The sequence below is a fragment of the Ambystoma mexicanum genome, chromosome 11 (assembly GCF_040938575.1).
Source record: "Ambystoma mexicanum isolate Mex_15411 chromosome 11, UKY_AmexF1_1, whole genome shotgun sequence".
Lineage (NCBI taxonomy): Eukaryota > Metazoa > Chordata > Amphibia > Caudata > Ambystomatidae > Ambystoma > Ambystoma mexicanum.
Window position 1 is genome coordinate 1,347,004,116 of NC_090934.1, and position 22,245 is coordinate 1,347,026,360.

The 22,245-nt window shown below is 47.8% G+C and overlaps 1 protein-coding gene across 6 annotated transcripts in view; it reads right to left on the bottom strand.

The window, feature by feature from the left end:
• NEDD4 (NEDD4 E3 ubiquitin protein ligase) overlaps positions 1-22,245 on the bottom strand; it is a 2,630,465-nt gene that overhangs the window by 765,260 nt on the left and 1,842,960 nt on the right. The window lies entirely within an intron of this gene.

Consider the following 22,245-nt stretch of genomic DNA (forward strand, 5'->3'; position numbering starts at 1 on the left):
CGACAGAGAAGCCCCTGCAAGGACGACTTCTCCTTTTGAATTGGTGGGATCTATCAACTCCAAAGTAAGCCACATGGACATCCTCCTGGAGCTGGTTGAAATTCCACTGAAGTTGCTGCTGGAACCGAATAACCAGGGAGAGGAACACCAGATTGTGTACGTTGCTTTTAAGCTGCCCAAGAGGTGCAGAAAGTTCCTCCCGACTCCCAGAAAGCAGGACCGACTGAACCTGAGCCCCTTCAACAGAGTGCAGGATCCCAGATGCAAAGCATCTCCACAGCCAGAAACCGCAGTGTTTCTATTTGCGGTAGACACAAGGAGCTGAAACACCGAAGTGCTACTTGTGCGAAGATTGCCGGTTGCGAGCGATGACCATTCCATTGTATTGCAGGAGTCCCAGGAAGTCCTCCCTCTTGTCCCCACGACTGAGGCCCCGGAACACCAGGATCTGCAGAGCTGCACAGGATCAGATGTCATCTGTGCACACTTCTTAAACCCAAAGGTAGTGTAAAGTCTGAGAGAACTTACCTCTTGTTGTGCCACCTTGCTTGTCCTTGTTGGAGACTTGTCTCGGTTGCCCCTGTAGAGTTGCAAACAGCTTCTTTACCTCACAAGCCGGATAAGCTTGTGGCCCTACTTTGAATTTCTTCTTATTCTACAAAGACTTCTAAAACATTGTGCAAGAATTTCACTTATCTGCAAGAAGTGCTTCAGTTCACCTTGACTTTTGCTAACTTAACATTGGCTGGCCTGGCTGCCTGTATGGCTCTCCTCTCCTCTGCTTAGGTGTTTTTTCTTCCTTCCAGGAAGGGGTTAACTAACTTTGCACTGGGGGTTACCAAAAGTACTTACGGGCTTCAGAATATTTGTGTGAACTCTTGTTTTGTTCTAATATTTTTCCTTTGACATATTCCTAAATCTGATTCTAAATGCAACAGTGATATGTTAATGTCCCCAGCACCCTAACTATTGAGCTCACCTGAGGGTGTAGGTAGTGTCTGTGGGCCATCCCAAATGGCTACTTACTGATTTAGAAATCTTAAGAGTGTGTATTTGACTGTTACTGCTATATTGCCCCTTCTGAAGAAGGTGTATTCTAATTGACTGATAAATTAATAATTGTTTAATCAAGAAACCTTGTGTGTAAGAGTTTATTTGAATACTTGTCACTGTGAATCTCTGTAACTCCCCTACAGCTCAGATTGAACCATCTAAAGATAAGCCTGGCTGCTCAACACGCTACCAACCTCTGTAGTACAGACTTATACCAAAGGTTGGGTTCCTATTGTCAGTAGGTCAGGGTTGTTGTAGTGCACCCAAAGGGTACGGCAGAAAATCTTGCCTAACAAGGAGGAAACTGCGTACGCGAACAGGCCCGTCCACTGGAAGGAGAAGGCATCCCCCTTCGAAACCGGATGGGCCACCCGGCTGGCAAAGAGAGGACACTGCTTGTTTTCCGACGTGGCGAAAAAGTCCAGCGGGGGAGCCCTCCATTTCTTGAAGATCTTCGCCACCTGCGCAGCCTTCAGCATCCACTCGTGCACCTGACTTGCGTCTCTGCTGAGGGCAACCGCCTGCACATTCTGGACCATCAGCAATTGGAATCCGGTGATGTGAATCCTATGAGCCACAGCCTAATGCCAGACAGCTTGTGCTTCTCGAGACAGCCACTGGGAGTGGGTGCCTCCTTGCTTGTGCAGATAAAGCATTGCAGTAGTGGTGTCTGTCAAAATCCGAAACACTGCACCCTGAATCAGCAGGAGAAACGACTTCAGAGCCCAATGGACTGCCTTCAACTCAAACACGTTGATGTGCAACTCTGCTTCTTGCTGCGACCACAGGCCCTGAACCTGAAACCTGTCGAGGTGAGCCCCCAACCCACCTGGGAGGCGTCCGTCACTATCTTGAACCGAAAGTCGTGCTCCATCAGGGGCATGCCCCGCACAAGGTTCTCTGAGCACATCCACCACCTCAGGGCCTCCAGCAGGATCCGGGCGATGACCATCTTGTCCGACCACCTGCCCCAACTATGCGACCACCTGGACACCAGAAACTCCTGCACGGGCCACATGAACAGCCAACAACTGGGAATAAGCAGAATGCAGGAAGCCATGGACCCGAGAAGAGACATGTTGCTTCGGACCAACACCGAGGTCCCTAGGTCCCACTCGCCTGCCTTGGAGAGCAGCTTTGCCACTCTTTCGGCAGATGGCAGTACCAGATTCTACTGTGTGTGAAACTGCGCACAGAGGAAAATCAAATCTCTGGATGGAGTCAGACAAGACTTGGCGAAGTTGACGGCAAAGCCCAGTCGTTGTAATAGAACTATTGACGCCTGGAGAAACGGAGACACCCCCCAACAACCAGTCATCTAGGTACGGTACACATGATGTCCTTCCCTGAGGAGGAACGCTGCCACCGGGGCCAGTCACTTGGTGTAGGTCCTTGGGGCCGACTTGAGCCCAAACGGGAGCACCCGAAACTGGAAATGCTCGTCGCCAACCACAAACCGCAGGAATTTGCAATGTTTTTCCAGCCGCGGGATGCGGAAGTAAGCGTCCTCGAGGTTCAACGACGCCAAGAACTCCTCTGGTTGAACTGAGCGAATGACGTCCTGTAGCGTGAGCATCTTGAACTTTAGTCATTGCAGATTCTTGTTCAACAGCCGAAGGTCGAGACTAGGCCGCCACTTTCCATTTGGTTTCTTGATTACAAAAAAACAGGAGTACACTCCCTGTCCTTGCTCCGAAACCGGAGCTGGTTATATCGCCCCTTTTTCCAGCCTAAGGTGCACCTCTTGCCCCAAAACCTGGAGATGCGGCTGTGCCATCTTTACAGGCGGGATAGGGAGTTGCGGATGACGAAACTCCAGAGAGTGGCCATGTTGTACTGCATCCAGCACTAAACAGTCCATAGTAATCAAACGCCACTCGTCAATGAACTTTGCCACCTTGCCCCCTAACTGAGTGCCCATATGGCAGTCATTGCTGGGACTTGGACTAGCTTCCTTTGCTGCACCTGGAAATCCCTGTTCTTCTGAGTGGACTTGTACGAACGCCTGAATCCCTAGGATGAGTAACTGGGGCGACCGTTATCCCTGTCGCGGGAAGCAGCAAATTGGGCATTTCCAGAGGCCCCTCTGAATGGCTGAAAAGAACGACCACTCTGCAGCGTCCCCAAGGACCTCGCTGTATCAGAGTCCTCCTTCATGCCCTTCAAGGCTTGACCAGTTTTTTCACTAAACAAATGCTCCCCTTCACACAGCATATCAACCACTTTATGTTGGACTACTGGTCAAAAGTCTGTGCAGCGCAGTCATGCCTGCCTCCGGAGCACCACATCACTGTTGATTTGCTTGAAGCCAGCTTCCGCCAGATCCAAAGCAATGTTAATGCTGTGGTTGGAGGCTTCCTCCCCCTCGTGACCCAACAGCATAGCTTCCTTGCATTGTTGTTCCGGAAGATGCCCTAGCAGCGGAGCCCACCAGTGCCACATCTCCCAGTCATAGCAGGCCATAATGTCCAGGGAGTTGGCGGCCTTGACCGTCGTTGCACCAACTGCTAGCACCTTATTCTCAAACGCATCCTATTTCCAGTCTTCACTGTCCGGGGGTGTAGCACACTTGTGCTGACTTCTTGCCTTCCGACTAGCCGCCGCCGACATCACCGATTCCAGCGTGGGCTGCCATGCAAGACATTTGGGAGATGATTATGGCGCCTTAAACTTCTTCTCTAGTCGTCTCTTCAGCGCCGGCTCCGAGAAAGGGTGGTGCTTCGTGCGCAGACCCTCCTGCCACATATGGCCTAATTTTTTTTTTTTTGATGTTTTAGTTTTGTCTCAAACTTTTTCATCTTGTGGTTCGTGCGAAGTACGTGGATAGAAGAAGAGACAGCAATGCAGTCTACATATGGCCTAATATGGGGACTGAGATGACCGCCTTCCATCGCTTCACCATGTGATCCAAGAGAAAACAGTCCTTTCTCTCTTCCTCAGGAGCAAGGCCAAATTCTTGACACGCCTTCGCCATCATAGCGTGAAAAGCCCTGACATCATCCAGTGGCGATGGCTGAGCCAGGCTACTCTGAGGGTCCACCTCAGGGTCAGTATCCCACGTATCAGCCCTCCTGGGCGACGACGGCGCCGTCGACAACGCGTCCTGCGGAACACTATCTGGATCCGAATCCACCAGTTCCCCTTCCTCCGGATGGGCACTGGAAGGCCCGAAAATCCACGCGTGACGGCAGTGGTAGCTGCACCCGAGGCGACCTCCTCGGAAGACTCGGTCAAGTAACATCCGTCCCTTTCTTGGGTCGGGGCCCCACGCCCAGAGGCACAGGAAGCTGCACATCCAATTGACCCAGCAGCGACTGGAGCATGCTTAGCACCTGAATGGACCGCACAGATTGCGGGGTCACCAATGGATACTGGGCGGGCCAGACCCCACCTCTTCCGATGTAGACGGCCATGTAGACGGGTCAAACAACGGCACCTCCTCATCATCCTCCAGACTGGGGTCCAAAGGGCACGCTGTTGGGTCCTGCTGTAAAATATCCAACGGGAGCAAAGGCCCAGAGCCTGCCCCAGACTGCCACGGCCCCTCCATAGTCAACAGACCAACATCGGCCATGGGCATTGACGAGGCATCCAGTCTGGTCATCGGCGGATGACACCACCGCCATCGGCATAACCGCAGGCAGCGCCACCACTGTCAGTGGAGGCACTTCCGTCGATGAGCCCTTTGTTGACGGGACCACAGCCGTCACCGACCTGGATCTCTCCGGTGACGAAGGCGGCTTTGCCGATGTACCGGAACGATGCTTGGACAAGTCCCAGCCCGAGAACGATCCATGGTGATCTTTCGCAGACGAGTGCCTTGATGTCGGCAAACTCGCGGGTCTTCGACCGCTCCTTCTCCACCGGCGAGGACTTCTGCAACTGCGTCCCCTTCTTGGGCCTCACACTCGCCTCCCTCGACTTGTCCTGGCGCGTTGACTTGTCCAGAGAGGAGCCACCCGCTGCTTTAGACTGATGCGACCTGTGTCTAGAGTTTTTTTTATCATTTATATCGCGCAATGGACGAACTGAATCGTATTTGGGCGCAGATGGAAACTTTAGCATTTGGACTGTATTTCTCCAGTGTGATAAGTAAATTGCCCCTGTGTCTAATTCCCATGGGAAATCTCAGCAAAACACATGGGTTTTCAGGGCCTTATGGAATGTCATGAGTGTCTTAGTCTCTCTGATATGTCCCGGGAGCTTATTCCATAATCTAGGTCCATAGACCCCAAATCTAGAGGCACCATTACCCCCTCTCACCTCTGACGCAGGCACCCCTGTGCATGGCTTCTTGGAGGGAGGTTCCGCCAACTGGGACCTGCAATGCGACGACCCCTTGACCACTGTAGCCGAGGACTTGCTCCTGCGGGTTGAACCCACCTCCCAACCTGGGTAAGTACCTTAATTGAGCCAACAAAACCAAGCGGCGGTTATGATCCTTCACTGTTTTCTGGGAAAACCCTTGACAGATGGAACCGTTTTTTTTCGCACATTTGATATTAATATTTTATTTCTATTGCGCTCGTACACAAGAATGATTGGGATAAAGGCAGTAGAGACAACCCGCATGCCCATCCCCTTCGTAGACGTTCTTCAGGCTGAAGGTCTAAAGGCCTGCTTCGGGCATACAGAAGACATGCCGGCCCAGCCAAAAAAGCATGTGTCGAACACGAAGAGTAATGCACTCGAGAGCACACACAAGGTGATCCCAACAGTTTGGAGACAGTTGAAATCTGAAGGAAAACCGCTGGGGCGCAGTTATTTATACCAGGCGTCCTATTGGTGCTGCCTAAAGCACCCAAAAAAGACATCGATAGGACACAAAGTATCGAAGTTTTCCATAGGAAAACGCTATATTAAAGTTACCAAGGCTTCCCAGCCTGATGACGGGAAATATTCACAGCATGTGAATCCATGAAAGATCCCATGCTGGAGAATAATAGTTCTGTTGAAGGACGGTAAGGACCCCCTTGAAGGCTCATCCTATCGGTCAATTTCGTTGTTAAATGTTGACGCGAATATCATGGGTAAGGTGTTAGCCGCCTGATTATCTGGGGTGGCCCCAGGTCCAATACACCCGGACCAGTTTGGGTTTGTAGGGGGGTGGGGGGCAGAGCACCACAATGAATCTTCTTCGGTTGCACCACGTAATGGATCAGATCAAAGACCCTCGGGAAGATATGGTGGTGGTCTTGTTCAATGCCATGAAGGCTTTCGATTCATTGGAGTGGGAATGCCCATTGCGAGTGCTGGGAGCCTATGGGTTTGGGAACAACATATGTAGATGGCTGCAGCTCTTATACAATAAACCCATGGCCAGAGTGAAAACGAATAGCTGGGTATCACCGAGATGGATGCTGAGTAGAGTAACGAGGCAAGGGTGCCTGGTCTCCCCAATATTATTTGCAATGTTGGTGGAGCCCCTGGCGAGGTATCTCAGGAAGGAGATGGGGGACGCAGGCATATTGGCGGGAGGGGTACATCATGGGATTTCCCTATACGCCAGCGACCTGTTGCTGTATGTGGGTAACCCGGTAGATAATCTCCTGGTCCTGCTAGAGGTGTTGAGCAGTTTCCAGAAATTGTTGTGATATCGCATCAATATTGAAAAGTCAGTGTTATTTCCACTGGGGGGCCTTAGAGGTCGGGGCCTGGCGACCATGCCGGACTGGGGACTCACATGGGAGGGGGACTTGTTCAGGTATCTGGCATTCAGATCTTTCACAGTTTTGAGAGACGTCATGTACAACACGGGCAGGGCTCTCTCGTGGATAGAAGAATCAGTTCAAGGGGTTGCCGTTATCATTAATGGGTAGGGTGGCCCTGTGCAAAATGATTATTCTCTCGAGACTCGTTTACTACTACTTTACCAATATAGCGGTTGCAATTAAGAAGGTCGTCTATAAGATGTTAGACGAGTGAGGGGGGAAATTATTGTGGAACTCAGGGAGGAGGACCGCCTCTCTGACAACGCTAGGCCCCCCACATCAAGACGGTGGGTTAAATTTGCCCGATTTTGAGTGATGTTTTATAGCAGTCCAGCTGCAGGCGGTGTTGCTGTGGACTAACCCTGGCGGGGCGGGGGGCGGGGTAGCTATTACAGGGACTATTGGGGAACTTACCAGCCAACCGAGGGGCAGTGGAGTTATTGTGGGGAGTGGTGGGAGGGAAGGGGACCACTAATGTTTTTCAGGTGGTTCGGGAGATCTGGAAGAAGCTTTTGAGAGGTATGAGGGCATTGGGGCTTTATAGGGCTGACCTACCATGGAGCGCAGACCAGCGGCTTTGGGGGGCGGCGCGAAGAATGGGGTTCTCGGGGTTGATGGAGAGGGAATGCGCCTCAGTGGGGGCCTTAATTGAAGGAGGTAAAGTACAGCCATTTGAGGAATGGAGGCAGCGATATGGAATTCCCAGGGGACAATTCCTGGCCTACGGGACGATGGTGGCGTGCTTAGCAAAGCTGTGGGCGGACATCTCAGAGGAGCCAGCTATGGTCCTGCTGATGTTATTGTTATCCCGAGGGGGTAGGGGAGTGCTAGGTTTTCTCGTATTTACCAGTCAATAGGGGAATTATTCCCTGCGGAGGGGCTGGCAGTTAGGGCCAGGTGTGAACAGATCTCAGAAACAGACTGGGCAAAAATCTGGGAACAGATCCGAAAGACCACAAGAAATGCTAGATTTCAGCTGATACAATGTAATGTCCTACACCGGGTATATGTAACACCGTGAAGCTGCACGCCATGAATGGCACCTTAAGCGCAGACTGGCCAAGATGTGGGACTGGGCAGGCAGGGATATAGCACATGTTGTGGGAATGTTCAGTGATCAGGGGCTACTGGCAATCAGTGGTAGCGAGAATTAATGGGCTATTAGGCTATGTGCTGTAAGTGGTAAAAATCCACTCTATGCCAATGCGTCATGTTATAAAACTGTTTAATAAAAAGATGTTTAAAAAAAAGAAATCACTCTTCTTCTACATATTGTGGGCAACAACGGGAGGTAGTATAAAACGTTTTATTAGCACGGGGAGAGGACTGATCTCAATGCCAACCCTCAACAACAGTTCACATCTCAGTTATTCAAGTGATGGCGTCTAGCTCATATATAGGGAACACCAAACCACATCACCTCAGTTCCACCCCTTATTCCTTCATGTTCAGCAGCTGAAGGATCAACAAAAGAAGACACATGCTCTTTTGCCTGTAGCGCAAAGAAGCTTTTTGTGGGAATGGTTTGGACATGAGGAATCTGTGGGATGAGAAACAATTAGAAACAACATAATCCCAGGTAAGAAGTTTGTTCTTCTAATGGGCCGAGACCTCCACAGCTTTTCCAACTCAGATACATTCACATAGCCAGCAAAGGGGAGGGTGTGAGAAAACAATCCGAGTCAGACCAAAGTTTTGGATGCTTGCTCATCCAAAGCGAGCATCTTGAGAGACCACAGAGTCCAGGAAGTATTCCTTTTAAAAGGTTATATTGTGAACCCAATGTAGTCGTCTGGCAGATGCCTAGGGTCAGAACCCCCTTTGTAAAGCCCAGTTGATTGCAACCCCTCTAGTACAATGGGCATGCCCTTTCCTGCCAACTTGACACTCTGAAATGCAGAGGATGATCGATCGTAATAAGGTCTGTTTAAAGATTGCAGTCCCTTTCCAGGTTTCCGCATATGCAAAGAAATCCTTGTTCTCCTATACTTTTTAGAAGACCTGACCACATGAAAAGCAAGGCCTTTTTTTGAGTCAAGACTGTTGAATCTTTCCTCTTCCTTAGATGTATGAGGGGGAATGGAAAACACTAGAACGTTTATTTTTGACTTGGGTGGAACTCAGACCCCCCTAAGGTAAAAAAGGAGTGTCACACCCTTAAGGTAACTCCCTTGGGAAAATGTCACGTAAAGGGGTATCACAAACTGCATGCAACTCTCTGAAAATTTTCAGCAAAGTAATTGGCACTAGAAAAACAGTCTTCCGAGTCAATAGCTGTAGCAAACCAGTATGCAGTGGCTCCAAGGGAGAGCCATAAGACGTGAGAGAACCACATTTAAATCCCAGGATGGGACTACAAACTGTTTTGGGGGAAACAGTCAGCTATCACCTCAACAACTGGATCACAGTAGGGATAGCAGAATATGGGTCTTATTCCGGCGCCCTCTCAGATACACAAATGGCTGCCAGTCTGCCCTTTACCATGCCAATTTGTAATCACAACTGGCCAGGGACAACTAACAGGAGTACTATAGAGGGTGAGCAAGAGGGTGGGTCTGGATCTCCCTCCCAGCTCGAAGACCAAATTTCTTCTACGTCAATTGTAGATCGCTTTGGTCACCGGACTCTGTGCTGAGGGGAGAATATCCAGGAACATTTCCGGCAAGTCCAGTCCCTGCATCTCTGCCTGTCAACAGCCAAGCATTGCTGCGATTTGGGTGAAAGACGTGCTCCCCTCCCCTGATTGGGAGAGAATATCCACTCACTGACCCTTCCCCAAGCAAGTATGCGTGACTGCTCCCATGAAATGGCGGTCTTGACAAGGTGTCACCTGCATCTTCTTGAAGTCAGGGAGAAGACTTGTGCGGTGAAGGAGGTGACTGGTGTGGTGAGGATGAGCTAGCACCTGCTCAGGTGAGCAATAATTTTCTCCCTCCTGAGACAGGCTGCCACTAGTGACACCAGACTGGTGAAACCACTCAGGGAGGATGTCAAACCAAAAAGCAGAATGCAAAACTAGTAGTGGGCTTCAGGAACAAGGTACCTCAGGTATTTCCTATGCCTTTGATGGATAGGCACATGAAAATATGCAGATCTCTCTCTTCGGCCACTGCCTCCCTCTGGAACAGCCTCCCAGCCTCTCTGAAACTTACGCTGAACCAACTCCGGTTCCGGAAGCAGCTCATGACTTTTCTCTTTGCTTCTGCCTTTCTCCTTCCACTCCCCTGCTGATCTCATGTCTGATATTGCAATAGTTACCTGGCTACCTTCTGAATCATGGACCCAGGTCCCTGCCCTCCCAGTTGCACCGCCTCCTGGCAACCCTGCACTTGGGGGCTGTATCTGCTTCCCTACAGTCCCCCTACCCGCACTTATCCAACACTTGTTGTCTGCACTTAGCCCTTCCTATGTCTCACACTTCTCCTTCCCTTCCCCTCAAACATTTCCCCTTCCATCTCCCTCGCGCAATCTTAATGTCACTTGGCCTAGTAAGATTGTTGTCATGGCCTCCCTTGTCTCCCCCCCCCTCCCCTTGCCTCGTTGTGCCTTGAAACACTTATGTATAGGCGCGCTATAAATAAAATATCATATATCAATGCAATTCAGGCAAGTAAAAACAGTTCACACAGATAGATATATAAAATAGATATTTGCTGTTGCAATACCCAGTTCAATAGTAGACCTTTTAGATGATAAAAAAGGGAAGTATAGAGTAGCTTCAGGTTAGCAAATCATTCATCAACCAACATTTACTTAAATAGCAATACTAGTAGGTTACCAACTTTAGGAAATGTTAGGGAGAATTCTCATTGATGGCTAATTTCCCTCACCTAGTGAGTCCCCCAGCAACTTTGCTGGACTTCTGGAGTTTATTTTATTCACTTGCTAAGAGTGTGAGCTTTTCCCCCACTCTTACCTGTGTTCTGCTATGTGTTTCTACCTGTTACTTTGCGATTGTGGGCTCTGGAGTACCCACTTCAGTAGCCCCTTCTTTGTGTGCGTCACCCAGCACCTTCTGTGCAGTGGCACATTGTTGTCGTTCAGACTCCCCCGACTCCATTTCTGAGGCGACTACCATCCCCCAGAAAAGGGTAAAGTTACCATTAACTTTACTTAGTCAATCTACCACGGATCCACTACACCCCATCTTCCATGGAGTACTGAAAAGGGTTAATTCGTATCCCTTTTTATCTGTACCTCCTAGAGCATTGTTTCGCGCTTTTAACATTTAGACTTGGTTGGTGGCAGTGGTATCTACCCTAACTTTTCTACCGTGATTATATTAGATAAACGTGGTATTGTTCTTGGCTATTATATTAGCCTCGAACATAAACCCGCTAGACCAAATAATCTTTCTTTTTGCTCCAGTTGAGTTTATTCGCCATTTCTTTTTGTTAAGTCCTGCTTATGTTTTACTTTGCGCGGCAAACTAGGTTCGCCTTCTTTGTTCACCGTCTTTTGGCGGGCTTCTGCTCAGAAGCCCTCCACCAGGCGCCTGGGTGTCTAGGTGGGCTGAATGTGAGGGAGGAGTGTAGTCACCCCCTGCCCAGGGTATACTAGGAAACCCAAGTCGCACTTTGTCATGATTGGCTGAGGTGGTTGTCCAGGCTGAACAACCCCCCTGCTGGGTGATTGACAGCCAGGCTGTGTGAATGGGGGTTTAGCGCATAAAAGTTAGGTCTCTTGGGCTAGAAGTAAGAGAGCCGCCACTGGAACTACAAGGAACCGAAGAGAAGCAGAGAGAACGACGGCTGCTGCAACTACCCCGCCCCGGTGAAGCCCTGCTGAAGTCCTGAGCCATCATCCCTTCAACGACTAAGAGAGGATCCAGTCCGGAGTCTTCTTCCCTTACGCCAGGTGGGGATAACTAGCTCATCTTCCACAGCCAGAGGATCCTCTTCCTTGGTCGAAATAGCTGCACGCTGCTGTAGTGGTCCGTATAGCCATCTGAAAAGTCTCTCCTGTTTTTAAGGAGTGCACCTTTTATTCCTCGTCGCTGCTGCCCGCCTCATCCCTGTGTGGCGCAGACCCCCTTCAGACGTCCTCCTTCACAATGAAGCTCCAGGAACCGTGGGTCTGCAGGAAACCAACAGGAACAACTGCCAGGGCACCAGCTGCACCATTGGAATAAGGTACTGTGTTCTGCTTGAGGAAACTGGGTGAATCCCTTTTCTTCATGGCTTGCCCTCGTCTTCCCTCCTCCTTATAACTTTTGCTTCCGAACATTGACAATATCAAAGTACTTTTGGCTACGAATCGTGAACTGTCGGACTGCGTGATCTTCGGCAACAGGCCCCGGTGTCACTTGACCCTGGCTCCGGCCCTTTGACTTTTGAACTCCTGTCTCTGAGTGTTTCTCGATTCTGTCTGCCTAACCAAAATATCGCCTGTGATTTTTGGCTCCAACTCCCTCTGGGTATCTCAGGTGCTAAGTGTGTTTTTGCCCCGGTAGCATTTCATGTCACGAGTACACGTTTATTTAGTAGACCGAACTGTCAAAAAGTGATCGCAATCGTATTTGCAGTAACGTGTTTTGTTCGTAACACCGGTTCATTCAAACACAGGGTACTTACCTTGAGACTTACTGTACAAAGTGAATTGGTTAGCTGTAGTATATTTAAAGTGTGGTTTTTGTCTAAGTTTAATAGAGGTGTTCTGTTTATAACGAATGGTTTAAAAATAAATGTACTTATATTTTTCTACCTGAAACCTTGAGTCAGTGTTTGCTTGAGTCACAGTAATTGTGGTCCCTTTGTGTAATCTCTGCTACTGCTCATATACTCTTGAGATAAGCCTGGCTGCTCCGCCACTGCTACCACTCTGACATAGCGGTACAGGCTTGTACCAAAGGTAAAACTTGTATTGCCACCTGTAGTCTTAATTGTGTGTAGTGGTCCCTAAGGGCACTGCACAGGATTCTGCCTAACAGGAAAGCCTTTTCTTTAGAAGTCCAACCTTATCTGGGCAATGAGTTTATCAACAAGTCAGATGGGGGCACTGGAGGACCAGTGACCCTTGGGCGGCAGAACAAAGGAAGGCAGACACTTTCAAAGTTGTCAAATATCAGATGAAGCTTTTTCATAACAAGTAATGGAATTGTATTCAAAGTGTTCATGGGGGATAGGTAGGCCACCTGAAGGATTTCGGCCTCCAGGACGGATGTCCTTAGGCCCGGGAGAACAACAGTTGGTTCGTCCACCGCAACGTGACTCCGGAAGTTCAGTAGGCCCGAACAGCAACACAAAAACTGCCCAGGTAAGTACAGGAGTCGTCACACAGTACCTTCTATGAAGAATAAAGATGTTACCGGTAGGTCCTGATGGGAAGACGACAGCAGATCCGGTTCAGGTCTATTGCCTTGGTGGCTGGAGGAGGAACCTTTGGTGAGAGCAGACAATCAGATTCGGTCACAGGGATGCTCAGCAGATTATCTTCGGGGCACTTGGTTGTGGAGGCTCGACACAGGATTTTTAGCAGCGACGGTTGTCGCCCGGCAGACTTTCTTCCTTCTCTCGGCCCTCCACTTTTCTGAGGGTATCATGTCCCAGCGTAGAATCCTGCAGGAGCAGACAATAGATCTCCAAACCCCTTAGTCTACTATTCCCAACAGTCTATTATTCACAACTACTGAGCTGACTAACCCGGTTGGAAGGGGAAGTGGATAAAATAACGAAGATCAGGTCTCCTCCAAACGACTCCAACTTCAAAATTTCTGATATCAGGAAAAAATACAGCTAATGATTAGACAGACTATCACTCTGGCTGGTACCTTAATGTACACTTTTTTTCCTCCACAGTATTACCTGACTACGTCCATCCATAGCCTGGGGGTAACTTAGTTGAATGACTTGAATTCAACCTGCTGGTAAATGCTTTCTTTTTACTTAAAATTCTTTATTTGTATTTCTTGTGCTTAGATTTGCAAACTTCTTTGAGTCTTTACTCAAAAGGGAACTATGTAGATTAGCATTTCATTTTAATAATTTTCTTGAATTGCTCTCTCTTGCTATCAATTTACTTTCCGCCAATGCTTCAAAAAACGTGTTCTTGAATCACTGACTTTTTCTTTTAAAGTTCTTCCTTTTAATTACTTTTGTGGCTTAACCTCCACTATAAAGTCTCTCAATGTTTTTAAAACTAAACAATTTGGAATGTCAGCAACTTGCTCTGTCTTTCTTTCTTGAAATGGACGCACTGGAAAACACAGGACACACACTCAACTTCTGTATTAATTCTAATTCAAGCTGTGCATTCCAAAAACAGCACTGAACTCAGATGCCAGCTGATCAGGAACACGAGCCGTCTAACCGAGTCCACGATGCAAGGGAACAATGCAATGTTCTTTACTCAAGCACAAGCAACGAAAAGCTCTAAGCACGCTGGCACTAAAACCCGATAACGTTATCTTCAAACCAATCAGGCGCACTCTGATACTTTGCTTCGCTGGCCTCAAAATCATATGACTTGCTCGCTTGCCCAAAATCAATGTATAAATGCACTGGTAATAAACTTAACCGGAACGGTTTTGAAAACTTTCTATGTAACTTGTAAACTAATTACTTCTGCCTGAATTACAATAAATGAACTGACATTTCATTCACGGACCCACATTAAAGTCTCAGAGCAGTTACTATTTCAACATTGTGTCTCATTCTTTCTTTTTAGCTTTCCCTTATCTGAATCTTCATTGCTTGCGTCACACTGTTTACGAGGTTCTTGTTCCTAGCTTTCAATCTACTTGAAATAATTTTCACAGGAGATTCTTGTTGCTGTGGCCTTCTGTAAGCTTGTCTTGAATGCAAGGCAGTTTAGAACCTCTGCAGAGATTCCAAACTACCTCACCAGAACACAGGACCGATCACTGTTGCTCTGTTGAGCCACCATCTTGCGTTGGGACAATTCCAGCTGTCTGATATTAAAGTTAAAGAAAAAGGCAGCAGATGGCTCAAAATATCCCACTGCCTTAACTAGAATCTAGACACTGCTCCCTGACCACCTGCTCCATGCTCTAAACCTTGCCGTAGCCAACTTGCTCAGTGGGAACCTGACAGAGGGGACCCACGATCAGGATGGAGTCTCTGCAGGCCCAGACAGATGCCCACGAGTTTGCAAACAGAACTGCGCTGGACGAGACTATATACCGCAGCAGTGCTAGCGGTCCCAGGGAATTAAGCTATTGCAAGGCTGGAAGGTCGCAGCACTTAGTGGGATGGCTCAAACGGTAACCGCATTTAAGGGTCCGCCCAATCTCGGGCTGGCAGCATTGACCTCCAGCTCTAAGCTGGGGGTAAATGCGCCGCAAATATACAGATTTTCAGCGCAATTGACGCGGGGTAATAGCGCAGGTAACTGTGCTGAAAATTCCCCATCTGGTTCAATGGACCCAACCTGTGATCCGGTGGTAAAATATACAGATTTTCAGCGCAATTGGCGCGGGGTAATAGCGCAGGTAACTGTGCTGAAAATTCCCCATCTGGTCCAATGGACCCAACCTGTGATCCGGTGGTAATACTGCCGGAGGGTTGGGCAGTAACGCAAATACAATTGGGCGGTATCCCAGATGGGATACCGCCCAACTCGTGATGAGGCTGAAAGTCGCTTGCTTCGAGGCCTGATGTATTCGACAAACACAAAGTTTTGTTCCAGGTATTCTGTGGGTGATGGCTTCACCCCTGGGTCTCCCTCTTCCGGGCGTAGACCCTTCCCGGATCATATTCAACAATTTAACTCGACAGTTCCTTTTCCAATCAACTTTGCGTAATAATTTTCCACCCCTGCACCTCCCTCCTTCGGGCTTGGACCCCTTTTTGATGTCAGCCTCCCTCTTCCCGGGTCACTCTTGCCAACGTTGGTAACATTTTGTTCAAACACTCATTTCATCATGTGGGATTCATTTCCCTTAGCTCCGCAATCATCTATTGGTCAAAGACTTTCAACGCTTCAGAGGATTTTACAAGATCCCTGCATGACCACTTTCACCTCCTTTCACCTCTTCCCAAGGACTTTTGGTTAAGGTAGTCTCTATCATCAGGGACTCGCCAAGAGTTTCCTGTGTGAGCAGTAACGCAGTGCTGACCTCCTCTGTTGGTGGCTTTCCCCCTCGCTCATCAAAAATGTCTTTAAATCTTTCAAAGTTCAATTTAGCCGTTGGCTGCTTTTCGCTCAACACAGTCCGGTTTCTTATTGATTCTCCCCTCGACTCAGCGGCTATGATAAACCGCTTGGCTTTCTTTATCCTTGGAGTCAAGGTTGGTACCACCGAGACCAGCATCCTTCTACGGCTTGGTTATCAACAGAGGAGGGTCTTGTGTACGGTAGACATCTGCTGTAACATACGATGGTTATTGTTTGCAGTCTTAGGTTTCCTTCTACAGAGGTTTCGCAGGCCTTGATCGGAAAGGGCAAGATTGCTTCTCTCCTCGACACCCCCTCGGTATGTGCCGTCTTTCTCCTATTGAAAAGCTGTGCTGAGTTAGCTCTTATATTGTGCTGCCGGCCTTGCTCGTCTTGTGTTCTTGTGCTCCACCTTTTATCCCTGTGGGGAAGGGAAAGGGCCATCAGGTGTGTGTGTGTGTGATTCTGGTCAATTGCCTAACTTTGCCTGACCCTTGTTTTGGGACATGTCAGGTAAACGGCTCTGGTGTTAGTCCGTTGTCTTTCATGTTGTGCGTAAGTGTTCGTATTGGAAAAGGGGAGGGGGCACTGTTTTGGAAGATCCTACATGGTAGGAGGGGAAAAGATGTTGAAGGAAGGGGGATACCACGTCCCACCCGTCAGTTTCCCACTCCCACAGGACCCTCCCATCCAGGTGATCCTCCCTCACTCGTCCACCTACAGGAACTGGATCCAATAGCGATGGCTGTGTCCTGACCACCTGGATGACAGATCCCCGGGGACAAGCTAGGGAGACACCTTCAGGTTTCTCAGTGTGTATAAGCCACAAGAAGAGTGCTGGGAGAAGACGCAAGCGACCGCACAACGGAACAAACCTGTGGCGGCGGAAGACCTCACAAGAAGCCGTAAGACCGACCAGTGAGTGCTACCATAAAGGGGGAGCGCCTGGCTGGCAGGCGGTCATAGAAATAAAGAGCAAGCAAGGCATTTTGAATACTGAAAGAAATTAAAGCAAGTTAAAGCAAATGAAAGGCAGTTTGAATATCTAACCAAAAGAAAGCAAGGTATTTTGAATACCAAATTAAATGAAAGCAAGTTGGGAACACTCTAGCATTTTGAGAGGAGTGAAAGAAAGATTGTGAACCTCACTGAAAGGAAAGTTTTGAACTGCATTGAAATAATGAACTGCATTAACTAAAACCAGTGCTAGCAAAGCCAAGAGAGCACAAAGAGTTGTATGCAGGATATGAGAAATACAACAATGGCCAGCCACAGCAAAGAAAGTGCAAATGACTGTACATTATAAGGAAACAAGCATTGGCATGAGCCAAGAAAACATAAGAAGGTGTAACAAACGCAAGGTGGTTAAACAAGCCACAATACAGTGCCAGGAAAGTGTGACACATGTGACTGAGGCAAACCTCAGTGCTGTGGGGAAGCAGCGGACTGGTGTTAAAGGAAAAGCAGTCAAGGAACGGTACCAGTTGGGTGACCTGTAATGGGTGGACCGTGTGGTCCGACAACTGCGCCTAGATCCGGTGTTCCTGAATGGAAAAGACATTGAAGACACCTAAAAGAAGCTTGTGTTGTGCAAAGACCTTGTTGTGATATTGAAGTCAAGTGTGTTTTGAAAGCTGGAAGATTTGAAGTCTTGCGGAAGGGAACCTGTGCACTTAACTACTTTGAACTTGGGCAAGGGGAGCTGATTATAAGCCAAAGAGCTAAAAGAAGCTCTGGACTTCACTTTGAACACCATTCCTTTTTGATGCTGACATCCCTACACATTGTATGAAGACTTCCTGACAGAGACTATCCTTAGTTTTCTTTAGGTAGGGACATCCCACCCTAGCATAGTTAGGCATTACTCCACCCTGTCATCTTAAATCAAATAAAACTTTGTTGAGAGAACTTGAACCTGCTGTCTGACTCATGATGCCTTCACACACTGTAATTAGAAAGTTAAAGGAGAAGTGGAAAAAGGCATACATTGTGTCCCCGCAGCACTCCACATAAGGTGGGGTGTGCCAATCCCACAATAAAAAAGTCAGGTAGGATAAAAAGTATCCCCCTGTCCTGGTAACAGCAGGTTGTCACAGGAATGTAAAAAGAGCAGCTCAAGGAGACCCCAGCAACAGTACGCAGAAAGTGCTGTGTGTTGCAATAGTAAATTACAGATGCAACAAAAAGATGGTGAAAAGCATCACGCCAAAAAGATAAAACCACAAGGGTTGAAAAAGGTTCCTAAAAGGTAGAATAAAAGAGTGTGGAAAAAGGTTCCCACGCACACAGGAGAACTGGTAAAACAATCCAAGAGTCAAGCAACAATTGTTGGGGGACTCAAGTGAGGAGAATGACACCCCAAAAAAACTCTACCCAACACATGAGAAGTGGGAGGCACTACCCCAGTGCAACAGTTTATAATGACAATGTGTCCGAATTAGTGAGGAGCCACTATCTCAAGAACACAGATATTATTGCCTGCATGGTACTGTGTTTAGTGATGGAGCCTTTAAGCAATTTTGAAGTAGCCGCTGAAGAAGGCACAGAGTAGCCCTGACTTATGCGAGTATCCTGAAATTAATTTGGGTAACCTTCATGGCCACAAAATGGGTCTCGTCACTATGGGCAAAGAACGAGTAATGTCTGAATCTGAGACCCTTGCCAAAACGATAAAGAGGTTGATGCAAAGCAAGGTGCCAGTGTGTTTTGACAGCCAGTCCCAGCGATTTTGCTGTTACTCTAAATACTCTGAACTTTTCCAGGAACACATTAGCTTTATCCCCAGGTCCTCATCCAAGAGTATCTACTGACAACCGATTCTGTCCCCATAGCTGGGTCAAGAAGTCCGTCTTCTCTAAACCTGTTTCAGGGAAGGGGTTTTGCATGCCACACCTTTCTATCTGCTACAATAGAATTGAAGTGGTCTCTTACCTTCCCTTACGGCAGGAGATCCGCTGCCTCCAGAAGACCGAAGTGCACTTAGCCAACGCACAGGATGTGTTAATAGCATTATGCGCTACACTGCTTGCCTCAAACATCTTTTTTTCCAAAAGTATTGAGCTTCTTAACTTCTTGATCCAGAGTGTAAGAACAGCATGGTATCAACAGTAAGACAGACACAAGTGACCACAGTTCAAGGGTGTTTATTGAACTTCAAAAAAGGGTTTGAAAAACGCCTATCTAATTCTAAATCTACAGATGGGAGCAAGCTACGACCATCAAATAATAATAACGCAGTCCTAGTGGTGTCTTGTCAAAATAAAAGGGCCTATACTAATAAACCTACTGCAATCCTCACCTCTAAATACAAATAGTGTGGGAAACAGTGTTAGGAAAAAGAAAGATGTGTTCAAAAAATTATATGTCAGGATGTTCAGTCTGTTGGCCTCCCTTGCCCACGTTTTCAGCACAGGACTAGGCAGCACAGTCTCTGGCTTCTCTAGCACGAGGATACAGTTTAATTATTAGCATCAGGACCCAAGTCTCTAAGCCTATCAAAGTCTCTTCTTTCAGAGGGCCTGATGCGACAAACTATATGTTCTTTTCCTCTCAGGATTTCACAAGTACTCAATTTCTCAGGCGATTCACTATTCACCTTAGATCCCCCTCACCCAGGCTCAGATCCTCTCAACACAATGTTCAATTACTCTCCCTCCACTGGGTTCGGACCAATTTCAATTGAACTCAAACGTGCTTTAACCAAAAACACTCAGCTGATCTCCCTCTGCCGGGCTCGGACAAACTTCATTTATTTTGTTGTCAACTTTCTTTGCGCTTTTAACATCGAAGACTTTCAATTGTCACTCTTTCGCTTTTGCCACCTTTCAGTTGGATACCTTACAGAGACGGTTCTATGTTCTTTTATCGCCAGTAATTACAACGCTTGGCTTCTAAACCTATACAGAATTCGTAAAAAGGTCATCAAATTCTTTTTGGGGAACGGGGATGGGTTACCACCCCCCCCAAGCTCCACATCACACACCAATTTATACCTATTCCCAGCCCCATTCCCTTACCAGCCCTTTCCCAGTCCCCTAAATATTTTGTTTAGCATTTTCAGAATTCTGTGCACGTTTAAAAGCCAGCCGTTGTAATTACTGGCAATGAAAGGACATTATACCACAGAGACTTTCGAATGAGCATGCACCCAGTGCCGGACCGCTCTGTCTAAGGTATTGTATCTTGGCTTCAAAGTTCAATAACTCATCTGTTGTTCAATTTTACTCATGTTGATTATCACATACGCTTCATACACTGTTCACTTCAGCGTTCACTATACAATGTTGCCGTTTGCAATGTTGGATTCAACACAGACCGGTCTGGTATCAGTCTCCCCAACTCGCCAGCTCAGCTGACTTCACTGGCGCTGCTTTGTTGTATGAGCCAAAGAAGACACCACTGCGGGAATAGATTCTTCCCGCCTCGACTATCGATGCAGGAGAGTCCCGGGTACCTCCAACACACAATACAGGATTCTCCAGCCTTGTTTCCTGGTCTTATGTTTTTTTATTCTTGAAGGTTCAAAAAAGTAAAGGTCAATGGCATTCCCCTTCTTGCAATCCCCTTCTGTTTTGGTGTTTTTCGACATCTTTTAAACTGCCATCTTAGAACTGCTGCTTCCTCGTGTGCTTTGCCTTGCTCAGAGTGTGCTTTCATGCTCCACCTTTTATCCGTGTGAGGAAGTGTAATGGAAGTCAGGTGTGTGTAATAGTCAGTAATTACCTGACTCTGCATGACATTGTATTGGGACATTTCAGGTATACGGCCAGGTGTTTTCTCTCATAGCGGGCTGTCCGTGAGAAAGTGTTTGTGTTGGGAAAGGAGGTTGGGGGTGCGGGGGGTTGAGTTCCTAAGTATCCTACTTGGTAGGATGGGGTAAAGGTGTTACAGGGAAGGGGATACTGCGTTGCACGATCCGGTGTCCCAATCCCCGAAGACCCCTCACCCAGGCAATCCACCCGCACTAGTCCACCCCAAGGAACCGGATCCAAAAGCGATGGCCCTGTCCTGGCCACCTGGATGACAGATCCCCGGGGACTAGTGAGTGAGACACCTTCAGATTTCTCACAGGAAGGAACATCCATGGTGTCCAAGTTAAGCGAACAGTCCATCTAACTGGTGTCCCAAAGGTCAGAAGCTATATCGGCAAGGTGTAGTTGATCAGTAATTCGTTGTTTCGAAGCCTGATCCTTGGCAGCCAGCAATGGTTTGAAGCCAGACGTTACAAGGTCTCCTCCTTCACCATTCATTGCTTGCGTTGCCTGGAAATAGCCATCGCTCTGTGCAGGGGTCTAATCAGTATTAGGAAATATGTCTGACGTTGCATTGTGGTTGCTGAGGAAGTAGCTTCGAATGACACCATGCTAGACTTCAGCATTAAAGCGCTCAGAATAGTCTTTCTTCTGGACGGTTCCGTACCTTGGCCATTTGGATCGCTATCTTCAAAGGAACCCTGGTAGTATTTTGCAGAGAGGTGGAACTTTTCCTTTTGGTCGGGAGCCAAGAACATCCATGCAGATGCTTGGGGCAATGTCAATCATTTTCTACCTGAATTACCCCACCCTTCAGCTGAATAAAGACGACATAGGTGATTTTACTTTTTTCCCCTGGTAAGTCGGACAAAGTTCCCTCATTCATCTCAGCAGATCAAGGCTTTTGTTTTTTGCTTGTTCTATAAGGAATATCGAAAGCCACTCCTACAGTGGGTCCTCAGAGTGTATTTTTAGGTCTCTTTTACAGAAACTCACCTCTGAAGAGGGCCCTATCTTGGTGGAGGAAGAAGTATAGTGCAACTCACTGCAGGAGTCCAAACGTTTCTTCCCCTTATGTATCCCTCAAGACCCTCTTCTCCAGATTAGACTTTTTCATTTCCATCTCTGAGGACTTCAGGAGAGACGGGACAGCAACTTCAAAAGGGGAGGAGACACCTATCAGCACTTCGGCAGTCCATTAACCAAGTGCCTTGGGGTTTGACTGGCATGAACCGCAATGCTTCACATCATGACCCACACAGACACCATACACAAATATTGTGTGCGTTGGTAATGGAAACTGGAGTTGCAGTGCGGATTGCACTTGAACCCTAACGCTGTTGGAGCAGGCATGATGGTGCAGCAAAGAAAACATACAGAAATGCAAGGTGTTCCAGAGTAGACAGCGTGCTCTATTTATGCAGTGGTGACATGTCCCGAGTCGAGGAAACAGATCTTCAGAGATGATGGTCGAGCTTCATTACGCCCCATGGTGATGTTTGCCGAGAATAGCTAGCACTGGAGGATTTCGATCTAGATGAGGAATCTGAGGAAAGATGCAATCCATTCAATTGTGGGAACTGCACTTACATTTTCTATTTCCCAAATTATTTCAT